Raw genomic sequence first — 14,478 nt, 5'->3', positions numbered from 1 at the left:
CCACTTTGGCCTGCGGATTGTTTTGAGCTGAAGGCAATCGAGACCCAGCAGATGCAGGAAGAACTTTTACCTCTCCCTTAACTCCCTAAAATAATTTAGCTAGGGAGATAGGGGGCCTGGCTCAGAAAGAGGGCTGTTACCAGAGATAACCTTTTAATTTGAAAGACTTACCTGCATGGCAGGGCAAACATCTAATGACCAAACATTTGCTCTTCTTATCATCCCGTGAATTCTCTTTCTCTCCTTTGAAGCTCCAGCTCCAATCCCATTCCTTAGCTCAGGATGGCATATAAACCCCAATTGCCTGACGTGCCCTTGAGTCCCATAGTTTTATGATTCTCCTAAACATATGAAATTAAACGTGTTTTTCTCCTATTAATCTGTCTTCCATAAATTTAATTATTAAACCAGACAAAGAACCTAGACGGGTAGAAGGAATATTTTTTCCCCCTATAATACAAGGACACAGCAGTTAATAAAGTAGCAAGATCCTAGAACTGGCAATCTAGATGAAGTCTGGTAGGAAGGATGCTCACAACCCAAGTTACTGCAGGACACCAAGCCTTGGGAAACACAAAAAGAGACATATTTGTACCACAACCATTGTAACTTCCTGATTTTTCTGGAGATTTCACTCTCTCAAAAATAGCAATTTCTCCAGAAAAAAAAAAAAATCTAGAAACACCAATCTCATATTTTTGCTTTCTGGTTTGAAGAAGTTATCGAACTGTATTACAGATGCCTACAAATATTCATGAACAGACTCTCCTTTCATTGCTCAGGTGACTCAACTTTCTTTGACCATCTTGTCTTTTGGCTTCTATCCTTGTCATCTCTCTTTATCCATTTTCCTCAAGACACTCAGAAGAATCTTTTGATAAATGGAGTTAATTGAGTAATATCATTTTCCTAACTCAACCCTTTCAATAACTTCCTGTTATGCTCTGAATACATTCAAAACTTCTAATGGCCTGGAAGGGACCTGCAAGATATGCCCCCCTCACCTCTATAGCTGTATCCTGTGCTACTCTCCCCAGCTGGTGATGGTCAGTACCCCAAGCACCTCTTCACCTGAGGAACCTAATATCTCTTTCTCCCTTCCTCTCCCTTCAGTTGAGAACTTTCCCTCATGCCTGAGGTTTTGAAACTGATTTTTCTTACGGGATGATGTATGGATGTTTGTCCTGGAGAGAGAGAGGGAATTAGCCAGAAGTCCTGATGATCTCCCATCATATTCTTTTATTATATTTAAAAGGGGGCTTCCCTGGTGGCACAGTGGTTGAGAGTCCGCCTGCCGATGCAAGGGACATGGGTTTGTGCCCCGGTCTGGGAAGATCCCACATGCCACAGAGCGGCTGGGCCCGGGAGCCATGGCCGCTGAGCCTGCGCATCCGGAGCCTGTGCTCCGCAATGGGAGAGGCCACAACAGTGAGAGGCCCACGTACCGCAAAAAAAAAAAAAAAAAAAAAAAAAGGCATTGATGGGCATTTCACCTTAATTCTTAGTGGTGTGGACTCAGGAATGAGCAACACAGGGAATTATAGGAAGACCTGAGGGGAAGGAAAGAAGGGAGACAGATGGAAAACCAACTATTAGATGAATAATGCTAAGTATAGAAAATTATCAGGGATTCAGGCTAAGGAAAGAGCCTGTTGTCTACAGGAGAAACCTAAGGAAGGAATAGATATGAAATTACAAAAGGAAAGTACCAATGGACCTAAAATGTCAAATAGGAATTATTGAACATGATACAGTCACAGAGAGCCTGTCAATGTAAACAACGGAGTGAGAATAAATATTGAGAAATACAGTTTATATTTTGAGTTGATTTGTATAAGAATAGGAGAATGAGAAAAAAACAAATTTGAATCTTTCAAAAATTATGATTCTTAAAATGTTGACCTGATATAAAATTAGCATAGAGGCCAAGATGTCATTGGTCCAAAACTCAGCTGCATTAACATTCTTCCTATATCCCAAAGGGGCTAAATAGACATTAGTACATCAGACAGATTTGCTTTCCTTCACTTGGTCTATTTACTTTCTGCAATGCAGTGCCTTTTATGAATGATCTTTTGTCAAAAAATATGCTCTAGGTACAATGCACACACATGTTGTTGAAAACAGGACTGGGCTTTTACTGTTCTAGCTTCATTCAGGCATCTAGTACAAGTCTGCTGTTATCTTAAGCTGTATTGTGTCCCTACCTTCTCACTTAACAATGACACAAAGATGCAATTTATAACCATCTGATAGGAGGGGTATTTATCTCTTGTGAGGACATACAGAAGTGTAGGAGGCACAAATGGGTTTGCAGCACTTGTCACAGTCCGTTGGAAGTTGAAGATGAATCAACAACAAAGAGGACATTTTAAATTATCATTTTGATTTCAATTTGCTGCTATACCCACAAGTACAAGAGCAAATAAATGATCATTCTATAACAGGAAAAACCACCCATCCTTTACACCAACCAAAAGGGCTGTAATAATTACAGGGAACTTAAGTGGGGTGAAATTGTGAACTAAAAACCAGAATAAGCAGCAATAATACTCTGAATCCAAAACGGAGCTCAGAAGACTTTTTATTTTGCTTTATTTTGCTTTATTCTGCTACTGAACCATGAACCAAACAAAAGTTTTGGGGTTTTGTTTGTTTTTAATGTTTTAGAGAAACAAGATGAACAAAATAGAATATATATATATGTACACTATATATAGTTTCTATGTATATAATATATAGTCATATATATAGTTTCTAAAATGATTCACTTTGAACAAAACTAGAATATTAAAATATTATCTAAAGTAGCATAATATTTTCATTTCAGTACTTCCAATTATATACTATATAATCAGGATATATATCCCTAAACATATACGTGTAGATATCTGTGTGTGAATGGTGTGTACATGTGTGTATACATACCACATGAGTATTAGCTATTTGAGGATTAATTTGGGGGGAGTACAGATTGTCCATATTTTTCTCTTTTTACAACAACATAATGCCATAACATGTATAAAGTTTCTTTTTTTAATCAGATACTTCTTTTTATTTGGCTTTCATTCGTAGCATCTAATCTTCACATTTGGCACATGGAAGACACACCTACAGTGCAAAAGAGGCACATTTTCTGGCTTCTTTCTGAACAGTTTTGCAGGGGCACAGTTAAAGAGCTGAGAGAACAAAAGCACTCTGACTTGATGGAGGTGGATTTGTTGTAACGCCAACTCTTGGTTCAGCCATTAAACTTGAGCTTGAAGTCAATGCCTCTTCCTTCTCCCCTGCCCCCATCCCCCATGTAAGGCCAATTCGGCCTTAACCTTGTTTTAAAAGGGTTAAAAGCATTCCATCCATCCCAGAACAAGTAGGTTAATTTCACCGAGGAATAATTTTTCAGTGTTTTGTGTGGGTCAGTTTGCGTGGTGTGCTGAGTCAGCAAAACTCTTAAATGGAGAATAAAATGAGGTTTTAAACAAAACAAAACAAAAAAACTGGTAAGAGTGTAGAACTTTCTATCTGCTTTCATTCGCCACCTCTGCATTGAACAGCACAGCCTCTTAGAGGTGGCAAAGTGACAAAGGCCTTGGAGGATGGCAAAGAAAAGCCCAGCTTGCCATTCTTAGCCTTGGACTCCATGCCTTTGAACACAGTGTCACAAAAAACTAAAAAGAAAAGAAGGTCATTAGAGATTCTGCCCCCTTCTTCCTGTGTTTCCTTTTGATTATTTAACTGAATCTATCCAAGTAAAGCTGATCCAGGGAGATCTCCGCTCGCCGGCTCACCAGCATCCTCGCCCTCTGCACCGTATCGCTGTTGTGGTTGGCTGCGCCTCGTCCCTAAAGCCGCCCCGAGAACGGCTGGGTTTGGCCGCGCGCAGGCCTCCCAGCTTCCGTCACCGCAGGGAAGCGGCCCCTCCGACGCCCCGTAGAGCGCCGTCAGCTTCCGGTCCGTCCGGAAGTCTAAGTTCTGCTCGGGGTCTGACGTGGCCGACTTCAGGGAGCTCCGCGACCCGTCCGTACCGAACCACTCCCCTTGAAAATGTAAGTGTGCAGACGGTCGAAGGGCGGGGCCTGCCGGTCCAAGGCGTTCTCATAGATCTTGGCCGGCTCGTAGCCGTGGAGATGCTGTGGACGGACGTCTGAGGTAGCAGGAGAGGCTCTCGGTCTCGGGCTGCGTGTCCGGCCGCGTCTTGGGGGCGCCGCCTGCCTGCGCCTCCCTGGTCTTCCACGTGGCTGCAGTGTCGGTGGCCGCGGTGTCGAAGGCCTCGGTGTCCTCCTCGCCTCCGCCCTCGTCGTCGATTTCTCGGTGGATCTAAGTAGTTTCTTAAAGGGCCTGGTACATGTAGGTCCTGAATTCATGGTAGTTCTTTTCCCCTTTGTTTTTTTTAACCTTTTTTTTTTTTTTACATAAGGTACTTGCTGTTATCCATTTTAAATATAGCAGTGTGTACATGTCAATCCCAAACTCCCACTCTGTCCCTCCCCCCACCCATCCCGCCTGGTAACCAGTCTGTTTCTGTTTGGGAAACAAGTTCATTTGTAGCACTTTTTTTTTTTAGATTCTGCATATAAGCAACGTCATATATTTGTCTTTGTCTGACTTACTTCACTTAGTGTAATAACCTCGAGGTCCCTTCATCAACAGATGAATGGACAAAGATGTGTACATATATACAAAGGAATATTACTCCGCCTTAAAAAGAATGAAATAATGCCATTTGCAGCAACGTGGATGGACCTGGAGATTCTTTTCCACTTTGGATAATGGTTAAGAAAGGAATCTTTTAAAAGATTATTTTTGCTAATTCTGTGGGCATAACAGTTTTGTCATGCTAGGTAATAGAAACCTCTAAGTAAAGCACTTCCTTGGCTCTTTACAACAAACTGGTTAAATTGGCAGAGTGTAATTCCTAATTTAGAAGAGAAAGAAGAAGGAAAACCTAGTAAAAATAACTTGTCTGAATGCATACAGTTAAATAGCAGTGAAGGTGGTAGGGGTCAAAATTTCTACCCAGGAATTCTGACTCCTGTTATGGGTTGAATTGGGTCTTCCCCCAAAGTTTTGTTGAAGTCTTACTGCCAGGATTTCAGGCTGTGACTCTCTCAAGAAATAGGGTGGTTGAAGATGTAATTGGTTAAGACGAAGTCATACTATAGTAGGATGAGCCTTCAACCCGGCGTGACTGGTGTCCTCAAAAAGAGGGTAGAGACACACAAGGGCAAAGTGTCTCTGTGACAAGATATTGGAATGATGCATCCTCAAGCAGGGAACTTCAGGGTTGGCAGGAAACACCAGAAGCCAGAAGCAGGGAGCTCTCAACACCTTGATTTCAGAGTTTTGGCCTCCAGAACTGTGTGGTTTTCCAAAGGACATGATATTTAATCCAGAACCTTAAGAAAGAATAAGGATGTTGCAGGTGAAGTAAGTTTAAAGTCAGATTACTGTTTTATTTCTGTTGTTGGAGATGAAGTTGGTAGTGATGGTGGTGTTTGAATAGCAATAAGCTCAACAGGGTTACGTTAAATTATGGAGTGTATTCTAAGGATACATGTGAGAATAAGTAAACAAGGATCTCAGCCATATGGCTGAGGCTGGAGAGAACCTAGGCAAAGCCAAATATCCAGGCAGAGGAGGAGTGGGAACCAAGCAAAACTAAGGCCCCTGAGCTTGGACAAGGGAGGTCATTTACAGTTCACAGCAGATCTAGGAATCTTGGAAGCAAAACTTCTGAGGTTTCACTCTACTTTTCTACCATTAATTCAAATCTGCCTCTGTGTCCACTTACTTTTCTGTTAATAATTTGCTAATTTCTCCCCATATTTTCTAGCACAAACTCCAAGAAGGGAATCAGATTGGCTCACCTCATAATCATCATTTACATTTGGGCAGTATTTTTCCCACCAAGCCATGTCATAGGCTACTGGTCATCCTGTTCCATCTTTCCAAGTCTGTCCCTCAGGAAGAGATAACAGGTGGGACAACCCTAGGAGAGGCTGTATAGGGACATTTGTAATAACAGTTGTGAAGGGCTTTCCAAAGGACATTTGTAATAACAGTTGTGAAGGGCTTTCCGTGTCTATCTAAGGAATTCTAATTTTATTATTTGGATTGTAATTAAAAGATGCTTTTACACAGGGAAGTGTCATGATTAGCTTTGCTTTTTAGCAAGACGTTTTAGAAGAAAAGACAAATGCAGTGAGAGCAGTGGATAAGATGTTAGTGAGAAGCTTTGCAAGGGTCCAAGGTAGTTAAGGGCAGAGGCATAACTAGAACCCAGGGTTTTTCTACCTTCTGCTTCTTGGTGGTTTCACATAGAAAGTTGACTCAAATATCTTGCACACAGATCACTTGAGGTAGTCTGCCTTGATCTTTGCTTTTTATCCAGCTTTATTTAGCAACAGTTCAGTAGAAGGGGTGTGTGGACTTAGGGTTCTGGACAGTGATATACCATGCCTCTACACTGGGGGAAAACCCACAAATCATGCTGTTCTACCCATGATTTTAACAGCTTGAGTTATATAAATGCTTTTTGCTTCAGAAAAGCAAAGCATCAACCAGAACACCTTCCATGAAATGGCACTGTAAAAAGATTAAGGATGGAGAGATCCATTTTGCTTTAGGTAAAAGAAAACCTCGCATATTTATTATTGCCATCCTCCTTCTGCTTTACTTTTCTTCTTTTAATTAAGTTACAACTTTGTTTGAGTTCCAAGGATTCTAATCACGTCATTATCAAGCCACTTTAGAGAGGGAGGGAGGTTTGACAGGAGTGTGTCTGAGTCCCCACATACAATAGACACAGAGCAGAAAACAAAGACTAATGTCACTCAGCCATCTTCTGTCTTACATTTCAAACGGTTGTTCTAAACCAAAAAAATATAAATATTCCTGAGCAGTGGGAAAAGCAGAGCAGGCTGTTGTCGTTTGTTTCCACTTTGTATCTCTCAGTGAGTTTCCTAATAGTGCCTTTGACAAGTAATACGCTTTTCCACTTGTGATCAAAATCCTTAAAGAATAGGCAGCTCTTCTCTCCTTTATCAGCTTGCTCTATCACTGCTGCCCCAGGAGATTTTTTTGTTTTTATTCCCAAATAAAATCATCTAGGGCCACAACTGAAAGGAAGATGTTTTATAATGAGTAATTACACCAAGATCATTTCATTAACCCTTCATTGCCCTCAAATCTGATTTAACCTTCCCCAAAAAGAGCATAATTGGAAATACTGGAAATCTGTCACAGCAAATGACAGAGCTGGAAGAGTTATGCTTGCATGGTGTGTGATGGAAAAATGCACCTTGAGGGGCACTGCCTGACCTTTTCAAGAAATCAGCAGTTGCAATTATGTACTGGAAACACACTGAGTTTCCAAAGGAGGAAGAGATGGGGATAGCATATTACAGTCCAATGCACTTCTCCATTTACATGGAACATGTTGTGTAGTTCGTAAGAGCAAGTCAGGTGGAAAGCCTGGATTCAGATTTTGCAAGTTGTCTATGCCATTCCAAGTTCTCCTGTGATAATGGAGGTTATGCTAGTTACTAATCCGTAAAGGATTGTGAAGATGTGATGCAGTAGTGTACATAAAACTCTAAGCAAAGGGGTTGGCACATAGTAGACCCCTAAGAAACATTAGCTTTTCAAGGTAAGATAGATAAGCCACTTCCCTTGAACTAAAGGAATTGGTCATCTAATGTAAAACATAAAGATTCTGGGAGATAATACTGGTTTTGATTAATTTGGTTAGTTGATTTTGATTCCAGGTAAATTTGGAAACAATTGTTTCCTCAATCACTGTACATTTGGTTGTAATATTACAGAACTATTCCTAGCCTCTGTTGTCCTCTGAAGTAGGAATACATTATTATTATTGTCCATTGCATGTTGGGACGTGAGTAAAAGAGATGATGCTTGTCTCATTCAATTTTAGAATTCATCAACCATGGAAAGAAGTTTAGCATATTGGGAAAACCTGTTCATAGTAGTCAGATAGATTTTGGTCTAACATTATTTGTTTAGTAATATTAACGTATGTACTTTCTATTTGTCTTTTTTAAATCCATTGTCAGATGGGTTTTATTTATTTTTATTTTTTGGCCGCTCTGTGCGGCATGCAGGATCTAGTTCCCCAAGTGGGGATCTAACCTGTACCCCCTGCGGTGGAAGCGCAGAGTCTTAACCACTGGACCACCAGGGAAGTCCCTGTCTTACTTTTTTTTTCCCCCGGTATGCGGGCCTCTCACTGTTGTGGCCTTTCCTGTTGCGGAACACAGGCTCTGGACGCGCAGGCTCAGCAGCCATGGGACCTAGCCGCTCCGCGGCATGTGGGATCCTCCTGGACCGGGGCACGAACCCGTGTCCCCTGCATCAGCAGGCGGACTCTCAACCACTGCACCACTAGGGAAGCCCCCCGTCTCACTTTCTTCATTCTTTCCTACAACAGTTATTAATGTGCTGAGTACTTAATGGTGATTTTTTTTTCATTCCATTATTCCTGCTTTTTAGTTGGAATTTTACTATGAGGAAGAGCTGTTCTTTCTTCCTTATTTATTTATTCATTTATTTACTTACATCAGTATGGATTCATGTATCTTTAGTTTATTCTGTGGGTTATAATCCTTTACTACTATTATTTATTTTGTTGCTCAGATTGTCCAAGAGTTGGCCTTTGGGAGTACATCCTTAGCCCCTGTACTATTTGAACATGATCCTATCTTCTTTTGAACCTTAATTTACTTCCTGGCACCACAAAGAATTATCCCAAGCTCTGTTTGTATTTTCTGCCCCAGCCTTGGAATCAGCTATTTCTCCAAGGAGCCCTGGTTCCTTTTATTGAAGAATGGAATTTAGAAGTCAAGATCTGGATGCAAGGTGTGCTAATTGCTATCACGACATCGTTGCTTCTAGGTCCTCTCAGACAGGGCTAGGAAATTCTACCTATAAATTCCTACATTCACAGATCTACATTTTTATATCTATCCGTCTGTATATATATCTAGAAAAACACAAATTCATGCTGATTCCTGTTGTTCTCTAAATTAGGAATTCTAATCCAGTACCACAGAGTTCAATCTAACATTCCTCCTTTCCTTATTCATAACTCCTTTTTCCAACAATGAGAAATGTGACTCTCGTTACTTACAATATATTTACTTATTTGTTCACTCTTTGTATGTGCACAAAGTTGTTTCAGAATTGCTTAACCATACTCCTGTGAAAACCAAACTTACGAAATGGAGGACCACGAAATAGAGGACAATACTTGTGGATAGTTCTTTTTGTCTTTTTGCCTTACAAAACATATAATCAAAAAGTTATATTCCAGTTATTTAAAGTTATTTAAATTAGTTATGTTCTTCCCTCACTGATTTGAATTGACTTATATCACTTATTGGTACTACAGTTGGATTCATTTGTTTCTATTCCCTTTTGGATTCCCCCAGCAATTCAGTTGATTTCATTGATTCATTCATTCTTTCATTTTAGGTAGAGTCTAAAGGTCAGAACTGTAACAAAAGCTATCCTCAGAGAGGTGTTCTCCTCCCTCATCTTATTATCTCATTCCCATTCTCACAGTGTTTTCACCCCAATCCCACTTTCCCCCTTTAAGTAACCAGTCTCATTCGTTTCTAGTTTATCCTTCCCATATTTTTGCACAAATAACCAGACATATATAGTTTCTTATATCCCTTTTTTTTCTTACATAAAAGTAGCAAACTGTAGACACTTGTATGTGCTTTTTTGTTTTCACTTAACAATATATCCAAGAAATTTCCCTGTATCACTTTATAGAGATCTTTCTCATTTTTGGTAGCTGCATAGTTCTATATTGTGAGGATATACCATAGTTTATTCAGTCCCTCTTCTGTGCATGGGCATTGGGGATATTTCCAATATTTTGCCTTTAATAAAGAATGCTGTAATTAATAACCTTGTGCAGATGTATATTTGTATGTTGAAGGTATTATATGTTTATAGTTTCTGGTGCATAGTAAATGTTAGTTGCCAATCCTTCCAAGCATGAGAGGGCCTGAGCTACGTTCTAGGAGGTTGTTATTGGCTGTTCATATCCGGTGTATAAAGAGGAAAAATAGAAATGTCCCAGGTTGAGGAAGCTTGGAAAACAGGAGACAGTACAAAAGACAAAATCTACTGGGGAGAAATAGGAGAGTTAAACTTAATGTGACATAAAGAATCTGCAAATCTAGTTGAACCAAGGTGTTTGGGAAGAAGAAAATCAGAAGAAAGAGTCTGAGGCCACAGTGAGTGGAATCCTTTACAGGGAATGGAGAGCAAAGTATTGTTAAAGCCACAAAGGAAGTAAATGACTCATTGCAGAAGGCCTGGCAAGTGTGCTCTTTTTGGGGAGAAAAAAAATTCTCCAAGCTATTATTGATGGAAATGTAATAGAGGCTACAGGAAGTGAAATGATGACTTGCTCTCTTTCTGACATTTCTCGTAAATGAATCTAGGGCTTCCTGACCCACGTCCCTCCATTTGAGAATTCTCCCCTAAGACAATTCTCCAATTTTTATAACTTCAAATTGATGCATATTTAAAAAAATTAATTTCTGGCTCTGTGACTGTTCTTTTATCTTTATCCTGGTTTGCCTTAAGCCAAAAAGATACTACAAAGGAAAAGAGAAAATTGTTGAAGTTCTCCCACTAGGTGAAAGAGGTGTTTGAGGCACCAATAAATACATTCATCCTTATTGTCCAAATTCTAAAATAATTGAAAGAACAGTGTAGACATCAGAGAGATAGAAGGCAAAACAGCAGCTTTCATACAAACAAAACAAAAAACGAAGTAAACAAAAAAAATCAGTTTGGAGAATGTGATTTAATATCTGTGATACAATGATCTTGTTAATGCTACGTCTCCATCACAGGAGAAACAGGAAAATCAAAGGCTTCCCTTATGGGGGGGTCTGTCTAGCAGAAAATAGAAGCTTCCTGCCAACAGGTTCAGTCCGAAAGTGGAAAGCAGGAGGGGTGGAACTGGGCACATTCAAGTACACTTTCCAAATTCATCCATCAAATAAGTTATTTCTGTTAACATGTGCAGACTGATTAAAGATGGGGGAAGAGGCTAGGGCCCCTCTCTGTGTATAAATTAATAGTGAGGAATGGTTGTTCTTCTCTAATACTGCAGATGCATCCACACCACTGGAAAATAACTCCCAATATACACACTTGCGAAGTTGAGATAGCAGAGCTACTTTTATACTCCAGGTGCATTTTTCAAAGCCACACTTTTGCCTTCTGATGTGGCCATATGTTAAGACTCTGGGTTTTATTATATATATTTTGGTGGATCAGCGCCCTGCTGGGTCCTGACCTTAGAGGAATGCTTGGTGGCAAAGCCCTTAGCAAGGGTCCTGAGGCTCCTAATCGATGATAATTAAATGCTCCAGACTCCTACTGCTTTTGTCTCTTATTTTGGGGGTTTTTATTTCTTTAAAAAAATTTTTTTTAAAGTCTGATGCTGCTTTTACATCTTGAACTAATTATTCTTCCAAAGCTCCTTGATTTGTTTGTCTCATGCAGGGAGAGATAGGTACGAGAGTTAATTAAATATCCTCTCATCAGACAGCTGATGAAATCTTCAGTGCCCCTGGTTCTGGTGTGTGTGTGTGGCTGTATGTGTTTATGTTCTTAACTTACTCTTCTGTGAGGAGACTGAAAGGCAGTATCGGTCTCCTTATTTATTTTAATAGCTGGGTGGACTTTGCTTTGGAAAAGATCAGACTACGGCGTCACAGAAGCAAGGTAGCAGCAGGAGTCTAGGTGGGTTATTTAGCTGACAGTGCTCGTAAGTAATTAGGACTGTGTCATAGCCAAAACCTCTTTCCTTGGCTCTGCACTAGACACTGAACCCCCAGATCTATTTCATTGTGTCCTTTGTGCTGATAGGGATGGACACAGCCCATTGCCTGTAAGGATATAGGAGGCTGTTGGAGAGAATTGTGTTACTACAAGAAGAACAAGATTATTACAAGAGCAGATATCTGGGTGAGGGACAGGGAGTGAGTGATTGGGATACTGGCAGGGCTTAAATGTCATCTGGGAAGAGAGAGCACTTTTTTTTTTTTCAACTTTATGTGCAACAAAGAATCATTTCTAGGCTTTTTATATCTGTGGTCACAGATACTGTTTCTTTTAGTTAGTTTGTTTATTTTAAAATGAATACATATGTTGTCTTTGGGTAGAGGATAGGTGAGAGGAAGAAATATCAGATATAAGAGTCTTTGAAATTTATCTCTAGTACTATTTAAGAGACAAGCTGGTTTCTGGGAAGTTAAGTCATGGTTTATCACAGATAGCCAGAAGATATATATAAGCTATGTGCATTTATTTTTTTTTTAACAGAAGGAAATAATCTCTTTATTTTAAATAAATTTATTTATTTTATTTATTTATTTTTGGCTGCATTGGGTCTTTGTTGCTGTGTACGGGCTTTCTCTAGTTGTGGTGAGCGGGGGCTACTCTTCCTTGCGTTGTGGTGCGTGGGCCTCTCATTGTGATGGCTTCTCTTGTTGTGGAGCACGGGCTCTAGGCACACGCGCTTCTGTAGTTGTGGCTCGCAGGCTATAGAGTGCAGGCTCAGTAGTTGTGGCACACGGGCTCAGTTGCTCTGCAGCATGTGGGATCTTCCTGGACCAGGGCTGGAACCCATGACCCCTGCATTGGCAGGTGGATTTTTTTTTTTTTTGATACACAGGTTTTTTTGGGGTTTTTTTGTTTTTGTTTTTTTTGCAGTATGTGGGCCTCTCACTGTTGTGGCCTCTCCCATTGCGGAGCACAGGCTCCGGACTCGCAGGCTCAGCGGCCATGGCTCATGGGCCCAGCCGCTCCATGGCATGTGGGATCTTCCTGGACCGGGGCACGAACCCGTGTTCCCTGCATCGGCAGGCAGACTCTCAACCACTGTGCCACCAGGGAAGCCTCTAGATACACAGTTTTTAATCATAATTTTTACCCTTTTAACAGGATAGCATGAGTATAAATGCTTCAGAAACATCATTTTAATAGATTTACAATAGGCTCATATGCTATAAATTATTTAACCATTTTCCCTTTGGTGAGTCTTTCTTTTTTTTAATTTATTTTTTTGTATAGCAGGTTCTTATTAGTTATCCATTTTATACATATCAGTGTATACATGTCAATCCCAGTCTCCCAGTTCATCCCACCACAGAAGGATATAATTTCTTAAAATAAGTTATTTCCCATTTTGAAATATCCAGAAAAAGTGCCACACATTTCTTCATTTGAATAATGAGGAAGATTTTTTTTCCACATAATAAAAAAAATAACGAAATCCTTGGAAGGGGCATGGCTGCCTTGTCTGGCGTCGCATCCCTAATTCATGCAAAGGTATTTTGGGTTCATCATCCACGTGTCTTGAAAAATATCTACCTATACTTCCTCTCAAGGAGCATATTTCGGGGGACTTCCCTGGTGGCGCAGTGCTTACGAATCCGCCTGCCAATGCAGGGGACACGGGTTTGATCCTTGGTCTAGGAAGATCCCACATGCCGCAGAGCAACTAAGCCCGTGTGCCGCAACTACTGAGCCCCACATGCTGCAACTACTGAAGCCTGTGTGCCTAGAGCCTGCGCACTGCAACAAAGAATAGCCCCCGCTCACCGTAGCTAGAGAAAGCCTGTGTGCAGTAACAAAGACCCAATGCAACCAAAGATAGATAAATAAATAAATAAATAAATAAGGAGCATATTTCTCTAAAACCAGATTTCAGACCCTTCATCAATTAACTAAAAGACCACTAGCATCACAGAGTTTTCCATATTCATTCCAGCTACAAGCCAGCTTTTCTTGAACTCCTTTACTCTGTGGCCTCACCTCATTTATAATACTTTTCAGACATTGTCTTTAATAGCTATTTTGTTCTGCTCCCTATTTTCTTTAGTACGTATATTTCTTACAAGACGGGACTGTGTCTTAAGTGGGCTGATGTATGAAGTCAGCATTCATTCAACAAGGCCCTGATCTCATGGAACTTATTTCTAATTGGAGATGGGGGTAGGGAAGATAGAAAAATTAACAAGTACATAACTGTATGAACACACAGTAATAATTTCTGAAAAAAATAAAACAGTAAGATGGTATAGAGTGAGCTGAGGAGGGGGGGTTCTATGCAAGCAGAAGTAGGCAGTAGGTAGGTTGAATAGTCAGGGAAGACCTCTCTGTTCTGCAAACTGAAAAGAAGCCCGAATGAAAAGACAGGACAGAAGGTGCCAGTATCTGGGATCAGGTGGTTTTAGGGAAAAGAAATAGAATGAGCAAGACCCTTAGACAGTCATGAGCTTGGAATGCACAGCAAAGGGGAAAAAAAGCTGGTGTGTGTAGAAGGAGAGTGGAAAATGGAAGAAGTTGCAGGTGAAGTTGGAAGGGCCATCAGGATCAAATCCTGTAAGACCTTGTGGGCTCTGAAAAGGAGAATCTTAGGCCCAA

At 40.5% G+C, this 14,478-nt stretch overlaps 1 long non-coding RNA gene across 1 annotated transcript in view; it reads left to right on the top strand.

Annotated features, from left to right (window-relative positions):
- The first annotated feature begins 3,958 nt into the window (after nt 1-3,958).
- The window catches only part of LOC137215930 (uncharacterized), a 91,247-nt gene continuing 80,727 nt past the window's right edge, over nt 3,959-14,478 (top strand). Inside the window, exon 1 of the long non-coding RNA XR_010939492.1 lies at nt 3,959-4,046. This is a non-coding gene — a long non-coding RNA (uncharacterized lncRNA). The remainder of the gene's footprint in view (nt 4,047-14,478) is intronic.

This window comes from Pseudorca crassidens, chromosome 21 (genome assembly GCF_039906515.1).
Source record: "Pseudorca crassidens isolate mPseCra1 chromosome 21, mPseCra1.hap1, whole genome shotgun sequence".
Taxonomy (NCBI): Eukaryota; Metazoa; Chordata; class Mammalia; order Artiodactyla; family Delphinidae; genus Pseudorca; species Pseudorca crassidens.
This window is presented reverse-complemented; position numbering and strand designations above follow the sequence as displayed.